The following is a 21,418-nucleotide window of genomic DNA, read 5'->3' as shown; positions in this document are numbered from 1 at the left end:
GGGTACCATAGCAACTGCATAGCAACACCTTAGCAACCACCCCAGGTACCCTAGCAACCGCGTAGCAACACCTTAGCAACCACCCTGGGTACCCTAGCAACCGCATAGCAACACCTTAGCAACCACCCCAGGTACCTTAGCAACCACATAGCAACACCTTAGCAACCACCCCAGATACCTTAGCAACCGCATAGCAACACCTTAGCAACCACCCAGGGTACCCTAGCAACCGCATAGCAACACCTTGCAACCACCTCGGGTACCTTAGCAACCGCATAGCAACATCTTAGCAACCACCCCAGGTACCCTAGCAACCATGTAGCAACACCTTAGCAACCACCCTGGATACCTTAGCAACCACATAGCAACACCCTAGCAACCACCCCGGGTACCTTAGCAACCACATAGCAACACCTTAGCAACCACCCCGGGTACCTTAGCAACCACATAGTAACACCTTAGCAGCCACCATGGGTACCCTACCAACCACATAGAAACACCCCAGCAACCACTCTGAGAACCTTAACATCTTGAAGCTTTTAAAACTACTTTAAACTTCAAACTATTTCAGACTGAAAACATCAAACTTAAATTTTAAACTTGAACTTTTCAAACTCTATCTAATCTGTCTATAAATCTATCTATATATAAATCTATCTATAAATCTATCTGCCTATAAATCTATCTATCTATCTGTCTATAAATCTATCTATATATAAATCTCTATCTATCTATCTATCTATCTATCTATCTATCTATCTATCTATCTGTCTATAAATCTATCTATCTATAAATCTATCTATATAAAAATCTCTATCTATAAATCTATCTGTCTATAAATCTATCTATCTATTAATCTGTCTATAAATCTATCTATCCGTTTAAGCTTAAAAACTACTTAAACTTAAAATAAATAAATATAAATAAATAAATAAATAAAAAAAAGTCCACATGAAATTAAAAAAAACAATCAGAAACCCCAAACCAGTGTTGGATCCATGTTAAATTAATAAATATGCTACTAGAAAATCTGCTGTGTGTGTGTTAATAAACTAAAAGTGGGTCAGGACACTCATCAGAGGAACAAGAAACAGCATAAGAGAAGTCCCTGGCTCAGGGACCCACTTATATGTGAACAGGGAATATAATGCATTTAAGTGTAATGTATTCATGAAAGAAATCATAATAAACCTTTATTTACAAATGATTAAAATAAGAGAAATGCCCACCTGTGTTCCCTTCAGACAACATCATAGGACCCATGGATATGGAAGCACTGTCATGGAAGTCCAGAGACCTTTGCTCCCTCCAGTTGTGTTCAGAGTTACAGTCCTAAAAGGGAAAAACAAGAAACAGGAGTGCAAAATGTTTCCAGCAGAGGGCAGTCAAAATAAGTAGTTTAGCAATGTTGGTCATCAAACCTCACCACCAAAACTCATTACAACTTACTGTTGAGCAGTGATTGCTAGACAAAAGGCAAAGGTGAACAGCACAGTGCAGGTAAAGCTTAGTGGACTTTGCAGTGAAGATAAACATCCTGAAGGAGAAACGGCTGGATGTTGAAACGCCATTCTGCAACAGCTCCACTGTGTCATCATTTGGATTTGGACACCTACTGTAAAAAATAGCAATAATGACAATCAATTTAATTAGAAATGATCCTGTAAATCTTTACACATTTGCATTTCAGGTACATAACGTGATCTTGTGCTTTAGTTCTGAAATACTAAAACATGCAATTATCAGGTAAGTCTAAAAGTGATATGGATTATTACTTATTCAATCTATCTAAAGTTATTTTTAAAATGTTACAGTTAAGCCTGAACTTTTATGAATAGAAGCTGCTTTACTCTGTAACGATGAGATCCCAGCAGAGACTGTGATCAGGATCATTCACAGGTGTAGCCCAACACGTGTCCAGCACCAGGGCAAACTGGCGGCTGTCAACCCCCTCAACACGAACTTCCACATTCATCTTCTGGTTGAGCTTTGCATCAACTGAACCAGTGAAGGGCCGGGTAAACTCATCATCCTCATATGGAATCATCCGAACCTGATATCTCCCTTCACCAACGGGAAGAGTCTTGTGCACAATGCTGTTGAAATAATAGACAGATATTCCGTTTTAAATTATATATTCTAAGTTTAGAAAATATTACCATGTTTACTTAGATATTTATTTTTCTACTTGAGATCAATTAACTCAAAAACATTTTCATCATTATTTACAGAACATGGTTTATGATTCCCTCATATCAGTCATATAGGCCATTTTTATAATGAACTTGTGGAGCTTTTTTGTTTGTTTGTTTGTTTTTTTTAGTTTGAAGTTCTCAAAAGGATTTGACTTTTTGACATTTGGTGGGAAAATTTCCATTTTGTGAACTATTCAGAAATAATATTTGACTCACACCTCTCCAGTGGATTGATTTCCACATTCATGGAAAGTGTTTGTGTTTGAGGGTAAACACAGCTGAAAGGAAGCTTAAGGATTTTCTCTCTGCTGATGAGACCTTGTAACCTCGGTGTCCCCAGAGTAAAGTTACTACAGATGAAATGGGTGCTGTTGGCCTGTGGACATGCACAATCTTGTAATTTAGCTCAAACTGAAAACAAATAGCAGTCAAGTAAAAGAATGGTAGGTTACATATTAATGGTGGAGAATGCGGGCACAATGTCCAGTCTTTTATGTGGCAGGATCTTGTGCACCCTTCCCCAGTTCATCTTTTAGAGACTTTGGAAGGCCCAAACAAACTCTAGAGACTAATCAAAGAATCAATCTGTAACAAACTGTAAGAGCCAAACAATCTTCTTAAATCTCAAAGAGATTCCCCATGTGGTCAAATACAACTCTACTGGTTCTATAAGGCATTACGCATGTTTGCATTGTGGATTTGAATAGATTATACAAAGTTAGTCCTACCATAGTCTTCAGACTGACGGCTGAAGGTCTGGAATTCATGGCAGCTTTCATTGGCCAAGGCCCGCCCATAAGGCCGTTTGACCGACATGTCAAACAACCAATCACAGTTTGTTTCGTTCAGCGTCACGTTTCGGGACGTGGAAATGTCCATACAACAACAGACTGGTGTGCAACAAGTCAGTCATTGAAATAACCAGCATTGAAAGTTAAAGAAGAGAGGGAGAACAAGCAGTAACTCAGTAATTTGTTTGTGAACGTTGCAAAAGTGTATAACGACAATGCCATCTGCATAAGCACCTCTTAGCAAAACACAGAGTAAAACAGTCTGCGCTTTGTTTCCCGGCGGACCGAAAATAAATGCGACACTCGCGTCTCCCAGAAATCCGATAACGCCTTCGACATTCCTAAAGTGTGTCCAGTTAAGTGTACCATATGCATCAGATGTTTAGGCAACGTCCTGGGGGTGTGGCGTCTGAGGCTGAGACTAGTCCTATCACAAGATTGGTACCACAGATGTGTTCATCGTTATCAAAATGGAATTCCACTCTGCCATTCCGGACCGTTCCTTTGCAGCTGGGATCATTGAGGTGTAAGCCGCTGAAAAAACAGCCTCAAAGAGCTGACATCGAGACACAGACATGGAGCCAGAACTGCTTTCACAGGTTTCTGAAAAATCTGAGAGAATAAAAACTAATGACTTGAAAAAAGTGTATGTTTACACATTTTGTTTTGGAAAGATACCAACCAAAAGAGTCAGGTTGTGGTCTGGGTTGGTCGTCATTACATAAACAGCAGTAAACACCGTTTTTCATCCCACACCTTTCATCCTCAGAGCAGTTGAGTTCAGAACAGGGATTTATCTAGAAGGAAGTTTGCTTGACTGATTATTGCTTTTGGTCTAAAGTTAAGATTATTAATAATCAATTAAAATGGTAACCCACCATAAACATCATCCTGGACAGGCTATCAAATGCTTCAAACTCTTGTAACTTTTATCCATGTACATCCATGCTATTAAGAGATTTTACTATTAATAAAGCTGCACTCAAGTTTAGTTCTACACTCTGGATAACCATTGTTTACAGATGTTCACTGATTTATTTTCATAGTTTAAAAAGACATTCTCTGTTTATGCTTTTTTTGTGAAGAATTAATACAGCAATAGGATTCAGTCAAATGCCAAGCAGAAGATGAGTCTTTACACAAATGTTGTCCTTTCCCTCTAATTTGTATTGTATACTCATTCTATGAGCTACTGTATATTACTTCTGTTTAATGTAATTTTTCCTGTTTTTGTTCATTCTGAAATCACCATCCATCAAGTGTGGTGTAACCAGCGTAATCATAGCGTGGATCAGAGCTAGAAATTGTAGATTCTGTGAGAATAAAAAACAGTACTGTAATGATATACATTGAATTTTATTGTAATGTTATGTCATTTAAAGTATTGTACTTTTTCTATATTTTTATTTTTTATCTATGGACCAAATGTGTGTCTGAAATAAAGTTCCCTTTCGATACTTTCACTCGTACTGCGTCGAAGACGCTATGGGAAAAGCTCCTTTTCTCCTGAGACTGAAGCATTTCAATAACGCAGTGTAACTGCACGGCCATTGGTTCGTGCAGTGATAAAAAGACGAACCAATGGCTCGGCAGCGGAGCTGCACGAGCCTATGGCGATGATTCGCGCCCGATCGCGCCCGATCGCGCCAAAAGGGGCGGAGTATCTGGCTATATAAGCGTGCATTTAGCCATAGGATCTCAGATCCTTCTCCTTCAGCGACGACTTCTTTGCTGATCTACGAGACTTGATGCTACTCGCCGTTGACACGCCTTCGCAGCGGATCAAGCTGAACGAGAGACCCTCTCTGCTCGTCTGATTAGCCGCTTCTCCGCCGCCTTCAGCGTCGCAGCAGCAGCGGTCCCAGCTGATCCCCTGCCGCCATCCGGTGAGTATAAAAGGGCTTATTTCTAAGAAGTAAGTTCTAAAAGAGCAAATTTTCTAGCGACGTTGTTGCAAATGTCGCGATGCGAGTGGCTCGTGCAGGGCTCTGCACGATGTAGAAGGGCAGTGAGTGCCGCTCACTGAGACGGAATGCTGTCGCTGACAGTTTGAGTCTCGCTCTTTTCGCTCGCTAACCCCGTTCTCCCGTTTCTTATCTCTCAGCAAGGCTCGGAGAAAGAGACAGTGGAGTCAGGGAACTAAACAACAGGGTTTGAACGATCGTACGCCGGCAGTGAGCCCGCGTGCTCGCTCTTCCCATTGCCTTTGATCTGACAAGCTCGCATTTGTTTGTGTGTGTGTGTTGCTAGGGAGACGGACTGCGTTCACTACGAAAGCCCGGTCCGCTCGCAGAAGGCGCTCCAGCTCTCATGTCTCTCTCCTCCCAGTAATCTCGGAGGAAGCAGCAGCGAGTTGTGAGCTGAGCAATCATGCACGAGCATTCTCATGCCGACACATATTGTGCAAGCTTTATTGATTTGCCAGCGTGTTACTCGCGAGGATCAGATGCACTCGTTACACGAGCGGCTTTAATCCTCCCTGGCAGATCAGAGCGAAGCACTGTTACATCTATTACTGACGGCTTTGCTTTCGTGTATGCGTCGCTTATGCCGCGCTCACAGAGGCGAGCTGCTTTCATTATTAATAGTATGGACATGTTCGCTCGCGGGAGTCGCCCCGCCTCCCCCTTCTCACGTTTCTCTTCTCTCAGTTACCTCGGAGAAAGAAACGGTGAATGCGCGATCAGACTTAAGTGACGTAACGCCGGCAAAGCCCCGCGTTCGTCACTCTGTGCAGTCTTTGATCAGTGTTATGTGAGGATCTGCGCCTCTCGCCTTATCGAGCGGCTCTATCCTTCTGAGCAAATCGGAGCAGAAAGCTGTCACCTATGATTCTATATTGCTGACAGCTTCATATTTCAGTGCGCCTCTCGCCTGGGCCACGCCCACGCTGAGATTGCATGCTCTGAGACAGACAGCTCTCTCTGCGAGTGTTTACGTCTGGATCTGCTTTGCTCACAGCTCGATTTCTCAATGAAGACGGCCCCGCCCCTCCCTCGTCTGCTACGAGCAGAACTGAGAGGATGTGCGCAGCGTTTTAAACTGCCTATGTTTATACAAAGATCATCAGTACTCCTCTTTTTGAGCGGTTTGATCTTTTTAGGTGGATTAAAGGAGAATGCTGTCACTGTGATCATTACTGACAGCTTCAATTTGGATGCGTCCTGGCCACGCCCACGCTGAGGCTGCGCTCGTTGAGACGATGAGTGTTATGTCTCGCTGGCGGCTCGTTTCTCAGTGAAGACGGCCCCGCCCCTCCCCTCGTCTGCTACGAGCAGAACTGAGAGGATGTGCGCAGCGTTTTAAACTACCTATATGTTAATACAAAGATCATCATTACTCCTCTTTTTGAGCGGTTTGATCTTTTTAGGTGGATTAAATGAGAATGCTGTCACTGATCATTACTGACAGCTTCAAATTGGATGCGTCTGGGCCATGCCCACGCTGAGGCTGCGCTTGTTGAGACGATGAGTGTTATATCTCGCTGGCGGCTCGTTTTCTCAGTGGAAAATGTTGTGACCCCTGGGCCCTTTCTGACAGCGTCCTCACAACCTGCCATTGTCATAACGGTCAGTTGCTCGAACCAATGCAACCCCTTGCCACGCGGGCCGAGGCCTGGCAAGCCATCCCCGGAGTGTCAAGTGGGTTCTGGGCATAATAGAACGAGGTTACACACGTCAGTTCGCTTGAAGACCACCACGCTTCAGCGGGGTCTCCACCTCAGTTCACAGCAAAGACGTAGAAGTTTTGCGTACGGAGGTGAGGAATTTGTTGGCAAAGGTGCCGTAGATACGGTTCCCCCAACACAGAGCGAGTCAGGCTTCTACAGCCGTTTCTTCCTCGTTCCAAAGAAGGATGGCAGTCTAAGACCCATCCTCGACCTCAGACGTCTGAATCGCGCCCTCATGAGACGGCCGTTCAGAATGCTTACGCTAAAGCAGATCCTCTCGCAGATATGCACAGAGGACTGCTTTTGCTCACTGGATCTGAAAGATGCATACTTCCATATCCAGAATGCCCCCCGTCACAGGCAATTCTTGAGATTCGCCTTCGAGGTATTGGCTTATCAATATACAGTCCTTCTGTTCGGACTGTCCTTAGCTCCCCGCACGTTTACGAAGTGCATGGACGCAGCGCTTTTCCCCCCTGAGACAGATGGGAATCCGCGTCTCGAATTACCTCGACGACTGGCTCATCCTGGCCCAGTCGGAGGACGAGCTAATACACCACAGATCCATAATCCTCAGCCACTTAGTGTGCCTAGGACTCAGGGTCAATTTTTCCAAGAGCGTGCTGTCTCCCAGCCAACGTATTTCATTCCTGGGAGCAGTTTTCGACTCAACCCGAATGGAGTTGCGCCGCAACGAGCCCAGGCTATTTGCAGGCTCGCGGCCTCCTTCAAAGTCGGAGCCCTTCGCCCTCTCAAGGCTTTTCAGAAGATGCTCGGCCTGATGGCCTCGGCATCCCCAGTACTTCAGTTGGGCCTGCTTCAAATGCGCCCTCTGCAGTTCTGGCTGAAACCAAAGGTTCCTCCTCAAGCCTGGCGTCTAGGACGCCTACGTATCAAGGTAGATCAGGCCTGTGTCACAGCTCTGATTCCTTGGAAGAACTCTCAATGGATGGAACAGGGCGTTCCCCTGGACATGGTATTCAGAAGGAAAGTGGTCTCGACAGATGCCTCCAACTCAGGTTGGGGGGCACTGTGCGACAGCCAGCCTGCATTCGACCAATGGTCGAAAGCAGAGAGTCGCCTTCACATCAACTGCCTAGGAATGCTAGCAGTGTGTTTAGGCCTCCACACCCTTCTGCCGGTCTTAAAGGGACACCACGTCTTAGTCCGCTCGGACAGTATGACAGTGGTGTCTTACATAAATCACCAGGGAGGTCTTTCGTCGAGACATCTATCACGTTAGTGAAACGTCTCCTAAAGTGGGCTCAACTGCACTTCCGCTCGTTGAGAGCAACACATGTGCCAGGCAGGCTGAACCAGGGAGCAGACATGCTGTCTCGGAGCAACGTCTCCTCAGACGAGTGGATGCTTCACCCCCAAATGGTTCAGGAAATATGGGCGGTCTTCGGCAAGGCGCAAGTAGATCTTTTCGCCTCAGAAGACAATTATCACTGCCCAATCTATTTTTCAAAGGAACAGGATGTATTGGCCCGCGAGTGGCCCAATCTCCTTTTGTATGCGTTTCCCCCGACTGCCCTGGTACCACGGGTCATAAGGCGAGTCAGGGAGCAGAAGCTCAAAGTCCTGTTAGTGGCCCCATTCTGGCAGAACCAGCATTGGTTTCCAGATCTTCCTCGGCTGCTTTCAACAGCGCCGTGGCCCATTCCACTGAGACGAGATCTCTTAACACAGGCAAACAGAACGCTATGGCACCCCCCACCGGAATTGTGGGCGCTGCATGTATGGTCTCTCGACGGGAGCCTACAAGTCTCCCTGAGGCCGTTTTGAGCACTATCTCTCAAGCCAGAGCACCCTCTACAAGGCGGCTCTATGATCTTAAGTGGTCTGTCTTTTCCGCCTGGTGTTCCACCCGCGGTGCAGATCCGAATTTATGCGACATATCAGTGATATTGTCCTTCCTTCAGGAGCTATTGGACAAGGGAAGATCTCCCTCCACGCTCAAGGTCTATGTGACATCCATAGCGGCATTCCATTACCTTATAAATGGTCAATCTGTGGGAAAGAACAATCTGGTCGTTCGTTTCTTGAAGGGGTCAAGAAGGCTTAACCCCCCTTCGCCCCATCACAGTCCCTTCTTGGGACCTACCCACGGTGCTGAGGGCTCTGAGAAGCCCTCCCTTTGAGCCGCTTCAGTCCACTGACCTTCGCCCTCTAACGCTGAAAACTGCCCTGCTCTTAGCATTGGCATCAGTCAAACGTATGGGTGAACTACAGGCGCTCTTTGTGAGCCCCATATGCTTGGAATTCGGGCTAAATGACTCTAAAGTCATCCTGAAGCCAAGACGTGGTTATGTACCTAAAGTCTCTCGACGCCATTCAGAGACCAAATTATTTCCCTCTTGGCTCTTCCTCCTTCGGAGCAAGACCAGGATTTTAATCCCCTCTGCCCCGTTAGGGCATTGAGGTGTTATGTAGAGCGTTCTGCTTCCTTTAGGTAGTCAGAACAGCTGTTTGTGTGTTTCGGTGGCCGCGCCAAGGGGTCTTCGGTCACGAAACAGGTTATCCAAATGGATAGTAGAAGCCATCATGCTGGCTTACTCTTCTTTGGGCCTACAATGTCCCATGGGGGTAAGAGCCCATTCGACTAGAGGCATCGCCTCGTCCTGGGCCTGGTCTAGTGGCGTTTCCATAGCAGAAATTTGTGCGGCGGCCGGCTGGGCCTCGCCGTCCACATTTGCTAGATTTTATAATCTGGACGTCCCGGTTTTACAGACTCGGGTGCTTCTGCATAATGGGATAACTGTTACCAGTAATAAATGTTATGTGGTACGCTTTGGCCTCAGTGGAGCTCCAAACTGCACTTAAATCCCTGGAACGGATGTTTATCACGTTATCTTGATTAAACAGATTGGCCCATACTAGCCCTTCAGTGCTAGGGCCGTGTCAGTCGTTCCTCTACCATAGCAACGGCGGGATTGTACTGGTTCCCCATAGCGTCTTCGACGCAGTACGAGTGAAAGTATCGAAAGGGAACGTACTCGGTTACTTTCGTAACCTCGGTTCCCTGAGATACGGGAACGAGTACTGCGTTGCTGGCCGTGCTATGTAGCTGCACGACTCAGTCGTCGCTTCAGTCGAAGTACCTGAGATCCTATGGCTAAATGCACGCTTATATAGCCAGATACTCCGCCCCTTTTGGCGCGATCGGGCGCGAATCATCGCCATAGGCTCGTGCAGCTCCGCTGCCGAGCCATTGGTTCGTCTTTTTATCACTGCACGAACCAATGGCCGTGCAGTTACACTGCGTTATTGAAATGCTTCAGTCTCAGGAGAAAAGGAGCTTTTCCCATAGCGTCTTCGACGCAGTACTCGTTCCCGTATCTCAGGGAACCGAGGTTACGAAAGTAACCGAGTACGTTATATATATACAGTCACGTGAAAAAGTTAGCACACCCTATTGAATTCCATGGATTTCTGTATCAGGACATAAAACAATTTGGTCCTTGGCAGGTCCTAAAATTTGAAAAAATAAAACATCAGATTAACAACACATGACATATTGCACCATGTCATAATTTATTTAACAAAAAAAGCCAAAATAGAAAATGTCATTTATGCTGTACACTGTACAGTCAGTCGTGGCCAAAAGTTTTGAGAATGACAAATATTAGTTTTCACAAAGTTTGCTGCTAAACTGCTTTTAGATCTTTGTTTCAGTTGTTTCTGTGATGTACTGAAATATAATTACAAGCACTTCATACGTTTCAAAGGCTTTTATCGACAATTACATGACATTTATGAAAAGAGTCAGTATTTGCAGTGTTGGCCCTTCTTTTTCAGGACCTCTGCAATTCGACTGGGCATGCTCTCAATAAACTTCTGGGCCAACTCCTGACTGATAGCAACCCATTCTTTCATAATCACTTCTTGGAGTTTGTCAGAATTAGTGGGTTTTTGTTTGTCCACCCGCCTCTTGAGGATTGACCACAAGTTCTCAATGGGATTAAGATCTGGGGAGTTTCCAGGCCATGGACCCAAAATTTCAACGTTTTGGTCCCCGAACCTCTAAGTTTTCACTTTTGCCTTATTGGCACGGTGCTCCATCGTGCTGGAAAATGCATTGTTCTTTACCAAACTGTTGTTGGATTGTTGGAAGAAGTTGCTGTTGGAGGGTGTTTGAGACCATTCTTTATTCATGGCTGTGTTTTTGGGCAAAATTGTGAGTGAGCCCACTCCCTTGGATGAGAAGCAACCCCACACATGAATGATCTCAGGATGCTTTACTGTTGGCATGACACAGGACTGATGGTAGCGCTCACCTTTGTAGCGCAAACCATGTGACGCACATTAATGTGTTATGAGAGTAATGTCTTCTCAGGAAATGTGCAGACTATGTATGTAACACCAAACATTAAGAAAAAAAAAAAATACAAAAAGGCTTAAGTAAGCAGTCAAATTTAATGTAGATGTATAAATATAAATATAACTCTCAAATCTTACAAGTCACTTTCAAGAGTTTTAGGGAACCCTTTACAAATAAGGTCCATAATGCTTTATGTATCAAACAAAACTAAAGCAACTGAAGTCAATTTAGGTTATTATTACTTTCTACATTACATTCTAACAAGTTGAATACATTAAAAGTATATATATTAAATACTGCAACAAAATGTTAATTAGTTAATAGATTAGGTAGCATGGATTAACATTAATAAAATAAAAACTTCATATGTGTGAACGTGAAGATATTCAAAGAGGGGGTCAAACTGCTCATATGCAAAAGTATCTCTTATATTTATTACACTCACCTACTTGTCAATTTCAGTTTCTCTTCACATTTTATAATTACAATCTAATCCTAGTAATACAAGAACAATTTTATTTTAGTAGTGGATGAATTCAACCCCATCTTACCTTATAAGAAAGAATGCTTCAACTTGCAACATTCTTCAAAGCCTTACAATTTATTTCTTTAATTTTTCATTCTCTGTGTGAAATGTCTAAAGTTACTTTTTTTTCCATCCTGTCTCAAGGGCTTTTAAAACAAGTTACAAGACTAAATCATAGAATAGGAATGAATTAATGATTTAAATAAACATGAATATGATTGTCTTTGTTATTGCAGTGCATCCTCTGAAGTAAATTAAGATTAATGTAGAACATGATTAATTCACTGAATAATTAATTTTTGGTGCTTGTAAGCAAACAAAGGCCAAATAACAGCTATGAAATGAGTAAACATTTGGAAACCCTCAACCAGTGTGGCATCAGAACCACATTTATTAAAATATGCATGTAAAAAGCTACACATTTTTGTAGGAAAATACTAGAAGAGGGTCAGGACACTCATCAGAGGAACAAGTAACAGCATCAGAGAAGCACACAGACAAGAAGCCTCAGATACCTTCACTTGCTCAGGGACCCACTTATCTGTGAACAGGGAATATAATGCAATGAAATGTAATGCATTCACGACAGAAATTATCATAAACCTTTTTTACAAATGATTAAAAAAAGTGAAGTGTTCACCTGTTTTCCCTTCAAACAACACCAGAGGACCTATGGATATGGAAGCACTGTCATGGAAGTCCAGAGACCTGCGCTCTCTCCGATGGTGTCCAGAATTACAGTCCTAAAATAGGAAAGGGAAAATCCAGCTATGTAAATCCCTGTTTAATATCGAGAAATACTTTTAGTTTGCATAGCATCACATTTGCTGTACATTCACTAGATTCACAACACAATGGTTATGTTGGTAACAATGCCAAACTCTAAACCAGTTCATGCTTTGGGTTGTATGCCTATAAATAGTTGCAATAGTTTCCACCATTTTACCTCACATGACTACTTCTATTTAGACATACTGTGAAGAGATTATATTTATTTTATATATGTTGTTCATTAGTGACATTTGCAGTGGTATGGTTACCATTTGAAACCATCAGATTCATCTGCGCAGTATAATGAAGCCAAAGCACAATTATTCATTACCATGAAAGGTTTGGTGAACTCACCGATGAGCAGCGATTGCTTGACAGAAGGCAAAGGTGAACAGCACAGTGCAGGTAAAGCTTAGTGGAGTTTGCAGTGAAGATAAACATCCTGAAGGAGAAACGGCTGGATGTCGAGATGCCATTCTGCAGCAGCTCCACTGTGTCATCATTCGGATTGGGACACCTGAGAATAGCAATAATGACAATAATAAAATCAAACTCTTTCACTTGAAAGCCATTCAATTTAGAAGTGATTTTCTGTAAGTCATCAAACATTTGCATTCCATGTACAAAAAAGCTTTACTCTGCATCAATGAGATCCCAGCGGAGACTGTGATCAGGGTCATTCACAGGTGTAGCCCAACATGTGTCCAGCACCAGGGCAAACTGGCGGCTGTCAACCCCCTCAACACGAACTTCCACATTCATCTTCTGGTCAAGCTCTGCATCTACTCTACCAGTGAAGGGCCGGGTAAACTCATCATCCTCATATGGAATCATCCGAACCTGATATCTCCCTTCACCAGCGGGAAGAGTCTTGTGCACAATGCTGTTAAAATGTTCAAAATGGATCATTTTCATACAGCTCAGGTTCATACTGCTTAGTTATTGTTGCTTTATGTTTCTACCTCTCCAGTGGGTTGATTTCCACATTCATGGTAAGTGTTTGTGTTTGAGGATAAACACAGCTGAAAGGAAGCTTAAGGATTTTCTCTCTGCTGATGAGACCTTCTGACTTTGGTTTCCCCAGAATGAAGTTACCATAGATGAAGTGGGTGCCATTGGCCTGTAGACAATATTTGAACATGTCAACATGTTTATTTCACTCATCAACCACTATCTAAAGTGTTTGTTGGTTAGAGCTTTGGCCGAATTACTGATTATGACTATTTTTTTTAATTGTCAAAAAAAAACTACCACTTTCTGTATTCATCTACATGTAAAACTTTAGAGAAATTAAATCACATGTATTATAAAAAGGATATCCTTTTTTTTTTTTTTTTTTTTTTTTTTTACATTCAAGTGGCATATACGAAATATATCATACCACAAGATTTGTACCACAGATGTGTTCACTGTTATCAAAATGGAATTCCACTCTGCCATTCCGGACCGTTCCTTTGCAGCTGGGATCATTGAGGTGTAAGCCGTCAGCCGGAAAACCAGCCTCAAAGAGCTGACAGCGAGACACAGACATGGAGCCAGAGCTGCTTTCACAGGTTTCTGAGAAATCTGAGAGAGAAAACATCCAAAACATTGTCGGAATAAACAAAAAAAAGGTAAATAATAATTTATAAAACTGTATCAAAACGTTTTTTTGTAGTAGAATGTGTTTCACCAAAAGAATCTGGTCTGGTCTGGTTCTCGTTACACAAACAGCCATAGACGCCGTTTTTCTCTCCACACCATTCATCCTCTGTGCAGCTAAGTTCAGCACAGGGATCTAAAAGGGAGAACCACAAAATGAATAAAAAAAAAAAACGGGCACAAATTACACTGTTATAAATAAGGCCATTAAATGTTATTCACTCATTAAAATTTTAAATCAAAGCATAACTAATGTAAATATTAATGAGGAAAACATGGCTGCTAATAATTAATATTTTACCAAAATAGGCATCATATTATTCTAATGTTTTTTACTCATCTTTATTCATTAAATTAAATAATTTATTACACTTGTGTAGTAAAAATGTGATGAACTAGGGATAAAACTGGGGATTAAAGCAATGCCAATAGTATACGTTACCATTCAAAAGCTTGGGATCAGCTGGAACTCTTTATTTTTATTTTTTGTAAGGATTCATTAAATCGATCAAAGACGTTAAAAAAAAAAGTATATAATGTTATGAAAGATCTCTGTTTCAACACTGTTCATTCCAAAATTAAAAGAAACCTTTAAAAAAAATACCACAGTTTTCACAAAATATTAAGCAGCACAACTGTTTTCAACACTGATAATAAATAAATGTTTCTTGAGCAGCAAATGAATGATTTCTGAAGTATCTTGTAACAATGAAGACTAAATGATGCTGAAAATTCAGCTTTGATCACAGATATAAATACATTTTATCTTTTAATTTTTTTTTAATTGTCAGAATATTTCACTATATTGCTATTTTTATTTTTGTTTTATTTTTTTTTTTACTTATTTTTTTGTTTTTCTACAGTAGTATACATCAGGGCTCTCAGCATATTAGTAAAACAGTATAGTACGTTACCAGTAGTTGATGTCTCATTAAGGCCTCTGACATCTGATATGAGAAAGATTTCTGTTAATGTCACTCATTTCCAAAAAATAATCCCACGATGGTAGTGAACAAAGTGTATGTTGTTAGATATATCTACCTGCACAAAACGCTGAACAAAATATTGGCTTGACAAACTCATATACGTAGTAATCTCCTGGACAGGCTTTGATTTGTATAGGGTGGGATGTGTAAGTACAGCAGCCATTCCATGCAGATACACAGACCTGACGAGTGACCACTCCATCTTCCAGCTGTGGATGAGAGCCATTGAGTGACAGAGGGTAATAAGTGCCACACATGCCTTGATTAACACATGATTCTGGCATCTGAGTATTTTGGCCATTGTAGAACAGCCTGTACCAGCCATTCCACTCCACATTATAATCACACATGACATGGTAGGAATAGTTACTATAGTAACTATAGTAAGGGTTGTCAGTGGCTCTCCAAAGCTGATCCAGACTGGTGTAGTTGTAGCAGGGATCAACACTTGAGGCGATGAATGGTACTATTATGGAAAAGACCCAAATATAGTGCCAAATTATGATTCCAAGATCAAAATATGAAAACTCCAATATAAGCATGTCAAATACAAAGAATGAATGAATGTACCTGCACAATATACAGGAGCTGGGATTGAAACCTTTGGTCTGGTAAATTTGTAGACATAATAATCTCCAGAACAAGCTTTGACTTGGATTGGTTCAGATCTGTAGCGACTGCACTGATCATGGCGAGAGCCGTATATTTCACGAGTAACAACTCCATCTTCTAGCTGAGGATGAGAGCCACCAAGCCACAGAGCACTATAACCTCCACATGACATGAAGGACATACACCACTCAGGCATCTGAGCACTTGATCCATTAATGAAGAGTCGATACCAGCCATCCCATTCAACACGAGTGTCATCATGTTCATTTATATAGCCATACCAATACCAGTAGTTGAGTGTGCTTCTCCAGTGGTTGTTGAGTGTGTTGTAGTTATTGCATGGGTCATAATCTGTGTTAGTAGGAGACCAAAACAGACCAGTTTTTTTTTTTTTAATAAGCAACTTCACAAGCGCAAATGTGAGCTAATCAAACACATTAACAAACAAATGTAACTTACTCAATGTGATGCTGGATCCAGTAAATATATCTGGACTTGCAGTAAAAATTGGTTGTGAAATTGTGCTGACATCTTAAAAGAAGGACATTCAAGACAGTAAGTAAATTTAAGAAATTGTAAAAGTTTTTTTGTAAAAGACTTTGTCTAAAAGAGAGAGAAGATGGAGAGAAAAAACATTACCTGTGCAGTACCCTGAACACCAGAGTTGTGGATGCACAAGTTCATAGACATAGTAATTGCCTGGACATGCTTTCACTCTGATGGGGTTTGTCTTGTAATAACAGCAGCTGCTCCAATAAGACCCTCCACAGACCTCTCTGGTCACCACTCCATCCTCTATCGGAGGGTGAGGACCATTGAGCCACAGACTATAGTATGTGTTACAGGTGTATGAACTAACACAGGTCTCTGGCATCTGGATATTCATTCCATTGTAGAAAAGCCGGTACCAGCCATTCCAGGAGAAACGTTCATCACAAATATAATCTCCACTTTCATTGTTGGCTCTCCAGGGACGATCCAGAGACTCATAGCTGTAGCAGGGATCACTGCTGATGCTTTGGAAAGCAACTATCATGGACAAAAGAGAAAGGTTAAGTTACGCATTCAAACACTTTTTGTGTAAGAGAACATGAAAAGAACATGTATCCACCTAATTTTTCCTACAAGAGCAAGCACAGCCATTTGTAAATTGTATGGGTCTGGCTTCTGGTCTCATTCGCATCCAGAATTTTTTTGTAGTATAAAACAGCTGGTTTTGCTGTTAATTATTATCTTAATGATTAAAATGCTGGTTTGTAGTGCAATCAGTTTTACCATTTACTAGAGGTCTGCAACCACGGAACCCGACCAGATTCCTGGAGACACGGGGATAAATTTCCAAATAAAATGCGGTAGCGGAAGGTAACTCTGGTGTAATTTGAATGGGAGTAGGCGGTAACACTATCCCGTTCCCAATATCCTTTCTGAACAGCATATCTGCGCTTTACTCATTCATATCGAGCACCTGTACGGCCAGCGCTCAGGACTGTTATGCACGCGCCGCACACATGGATCAGTGCTTTTTGCGTCAGCACGATCACTTACATACAATTTAAAACATGCTTTTATTTTTGTTCAAAATGATAAAATACGTCATTCGGAACTGTAAATGGTACTGTATACTTTTATTTGTGCACACACAATATCAATAAAACTTTGTGCTTTTATAAAATAAAGAAAACAAAAATGAACCGAAACTCAGCCAATAAATGCATCACAGAAATCAAACAAATTGAAAACAAAAACGCTTTCATTATGTAGCTAATCCGTAAAGATGCATTTCTCTCTAAAGGTGCGTCCAATGAGGAGATCAATGAGGGGGATCGTTAACTTCATACTTGCAAAGCTGACTCAGAAAACACTAATTCATAAATAAATCATTCAAATATTTCCTTAGCAAGCTTTAGCCTATAGCATGCACTCATGTGTGAAACCATTCCAGCTGTGCTCAATGCTGCTGCTGTTGACAGGACCATCCGAGCCACTCTTGACAGTCATACAATACGTCTTAAGTGGAACATTGATGAACGTACTGAAAAAAATAAGTTTTACATACTCTGTATTATTTCTTAATGGTTAAATGTGAGATTCTGGAAATGAGATCTAAATTTAACAGGTCAAGTCAGGAAGAAAATTATTCTAAGCGGGCAGCGGGTGAACAAAGATTGAATATATAGCGACAGACCTCTAAATTTTACTCCACATTATTATTCTCACCCATAGGCTTACTTCCAATAAATGTCATTGCAGATGAATTGTGTTTAATTTCCCCCCCTAATTACTTTCTCTTATCTCAGCATAGTCTGTTTAAAGAGTCCAACACAACAACTTCTGGTTTAACTAACGTTATATTTGGAGCAACGCTGCATGAAACAGTCAGGGATCCGACTAGTTTTCTGAACAGGCATGGTACAAAAATGGTTTGGGTAACATTTCCTCAATTCTGTTAGGAACAGAAATGACACTTAACTTAAAATAGGAGTACAGCTTAATGCATATGATTTACAAAAATGTATTTTATTTAAAAAAAAAAGTGCTTAGAACTGCACCTGCACAGTATGTAGGTCTGGGGACTGATATGTTGGGTTTGACAAATTCATAGACGTAATAATCTCCTGGACAGGCTTTGACTTGGATGGACGTAGATGTATAGGTGCCACACTGGTAAGACCACATGTAACTTCCCAAAACTTCACGGGTCACCACTCCATCCTCAAATGTTGGATGAGAACCGTTGAGATAGAGTCCAGTGTAACCACCACATCCCACAGTATTCACACACCACTCAGACATCTGGGCACTTTCTCCATTCAAATACAGCCGATACCAGCCACTCCATTCAACAAGGGTGTCATCATGGTCATAGTACTGATATGGGCTTTGCCGTATGTCTCTCCAGTATTCTTCAAGAGTGTTATAGTCATAGCATGGATCAGAGACGGAAGTTGTAGACGCTGAAAGAGACAAAAGGCAATCACAAGCCAACACACTGTCAATATCTATCTAGTTCAGCACAAATAAACAGGACATTAAATAACTATGGAAGAAACAATGTTTGTTTGATAAACTGAGGATGGATCTCTCTGCATTTCATAAATGTGGTTTGCTTTTTTTGTGAAGGAGAGAAAAGCATTTTTGTCAATAATGACTGGATCAAATGTTTGTCCCATAATCTGGAAGCCATTCTATTTATGGAAATAAATTAGTGATTATGATTCATAATAAAGCCAGCTATAGAAGTTGAAGAAAGATTGTTGTACCTGATGTTTGTCCTGTTGTACTGACTGTTTCACCTGTTAACACAAAATTCAAATCATGTGTAATAATAATAATAATAATAATAATAATTAATAATGTGTAAATAATACAGCATCTAGTAAGTTGACATTTAAATGCATCATTCTAAGATAAAAATCTGAGCACTTTTATAAACATACCATCACCATTGACCAGCAGAAGCAGGAAAGTGCACAGTGAGATTAGAAACCTCATTATGACAAACTGACCTGTTTAAAAAAAAAAAAAAACTTGATTCTAAATGATCCTTTGTGGCATTCGGCAATTTAAAACTTGTGTAATCTGTACTAAATTTTACTGTTTTTAAACTGTTACTAATTTCTGTTATTAAATTTTACTTTTGACTGACTGTACAAATGGGGACAATACTATTTCTTGCTTTTGTTATTCACATTTTGCACATTTATGTAAAACTTCATTCCATAAGTCATACAACCAGAACAAGCTATTAAAATACAACATTGGTAAAAATCTGACTCAAAGAGTGACAAAATTAAGAGGAATAACTTTACCTGAGGCCAAATGCTGCTGCAGAGCAAACTCGGGGATATTCTCTCTTGAACAACTGATTAGTGATGATAAACTGCAGCTCTTCTAAACTTAGCAATGCCTTTATTAATAACTCTGGGTGGATCATTACTAGAACCAAGAGTAATCTCTAAACAATAGCAGTTTTTAATTTCTGTGTGAGAGTGTAGCTATGGTTTGCTTGGCATTTAATCGGTTTACTACATTGTGCAGTTCTGTTATGTACTGGTTGCTCTGATATTAAAATGAAACAATAGCTAATGTACTGTACATGTTGACCGAAAATCAGATCATGTTTCTGTGAGATTCCCAGCAACAAATATATATATTCGATAACATACTGATTCTTAATAATTGCTGATACAATGTGTATTAGAACAAAACAGGTATTATGTATACTGTACGTACAAAAAGTATAACATAAATCTTCTCTTAAGCACTTCATTTTTGCGGTGTTGAAGAAACATTTGTGTAGGTATGGATGGAAACTTGTAAGCAACTGTTTCTATAAAGACCAGAGTTGTCATTGGTGAGTCAATGGGTAGTTGCACAAAGACAATTCAATCATGTTCAGTGCACAACCTCCCCATTTTAAATCCAAACTTGAGGAGATCAGCAAGCACATACTGACAGGGCAGACTTTGTCTGTAGAAGAAAAGTAATGATTAGCCTATATATGTTAAAATAATAATAAAAATAAGTAAGCAAGCATTAAATATAAATTAAATGTTTGCAATGTTTTAATTACCTCTTTTTCGTGCCAGACAAAAAAGGTCTGCCCCCATTTATAAAAACAAGAGTTAACAGTTTAAAGAGTAAAAACAACAATAAATGCTTTGACAATAACTTACACCAAGAAATGTTGCAATGAAATAAAATAAAAATGTGCATGAGCACAAACTTTTTGCAAAATGAAAATTTGCATTGTCAGTAACTTGTATGCATATAGAAAAACTGCATACTTAAAGTACTAATATTGCAGAAAAATAAGAGTAGTATAATTTTCCAAACATAGACTGGCTCTTTAAATGCAACAAAGCAGCAACATAGACATAAATAAAATTGCCACTTACCACTGCAAATTACATGAAAACATCTGATTTAATATGCTGACTGCTCATTTTCCTCTCACTCAGTGTTGTGTGTATCATGTAATCAGATGAGTTTTTCTTTCCTGGTTTTAAACACATACTGTGTGAAATGAGCATGCACACATGAGTTTATTCAAATTAAGTCAATTGCATGTAAACAAGACTATTCCAAGTAAAGCATGCAATTTTTTTTCTGCGTGAATTTTGGATTTAAAAACTATGGACATATAAACATATTTTGCTTGTAATAATTGGCCAAACATTGGTGATTCTTCTGCCATTTTGAAATGTCAAAGCAAAAACAGTTTGAGTATCACCGTTAACAGCGACATGTTACTGAATCTCAGCTTAAGAACACAAAATTGCAGGGTAAAATGAACATTTCTACTTGTGGAATGAGGTAAATCAGTAACCTGTAACCAGGCCAATGTTATGCTTCATATCAGTCAATCAATCAATCAATCAATCATGTCTGATTCTTGTATCATTATTATCCCAACAGCTTTTGTGAGCTCATAAATATTGAGGAACAACAAATATACTCCTACATATGGAGCCAAACTTACACAAACTCACAGCATTATAAGTATTTACATACCCAGTAATGCTAAATTCCAAGTAAAGTATGTTTATTTAAGTTCTAGCCAATAACTACGCTGCTACTATCTAAATTACACCAACGTTATGGATTTTGCTATATGCAGCATTTAAATAATGGTGCATAAATCAATATCCACAATTACATCATGTGGTTTTTCTATGTTAAACACATTCAAGAGAGATATATACTTACAGTGGGTAGAAAAAAGTACTAATTGTGTGCTTACTGTATTTAAATCACAATGTATGGCATAGCGCAGACTAATAAAATAAACACAATGGATGGTGGTACGTGTTTTTCTGAGGACACTTCCATTGTATTCAATGTCAGCCGCACCTTTAAAGCAACAGCTTAATATTAATTCACAGTATGCTTAAGGTACTCG

The 21,418-nt window shown here is 40.6% G+C and overlaps 2 pseudogenes; both read right to left on the bottom strand.

The window, feature by feature from the left end:
- Positions 1–1,113: 1,113 nt before the first annotated feature.
- On the bottom strand, positions 1,114–5,565 carry LOC141297571 (pancreatic secretory granule membrane major glycoprotein GP2-like; annotated as a pseudogene).
- Positions 5,566–11,943: 6,378 nt separating this feature from the next.
- LOC141297570 (uncharacterized) lies at positions 11,944–19,008 on the bottom strand (annotated as a pseudogene).
- Positions 19,009–21,418: the final 2,410 nt, after the last annotated feature.

Source organism: Garra rufa, chromosome 22 (genome assembly GCF_049309525.1).
Source record: "Garra rufa chromosome 22, GarRuf1.0, whole genome shotgun sequence".
Lineage (NCBI taxonomy): Eukaryota > Metazoa > Chordata > Actinopteri > Cypriniformes > Cyprinidae > Garra > Garra rufa.
The sequence above is the reverse complement of the archived record's forward strand: the minus strand, read 5'-3'. Positions and strand labels throughout refer to the sequence as shown.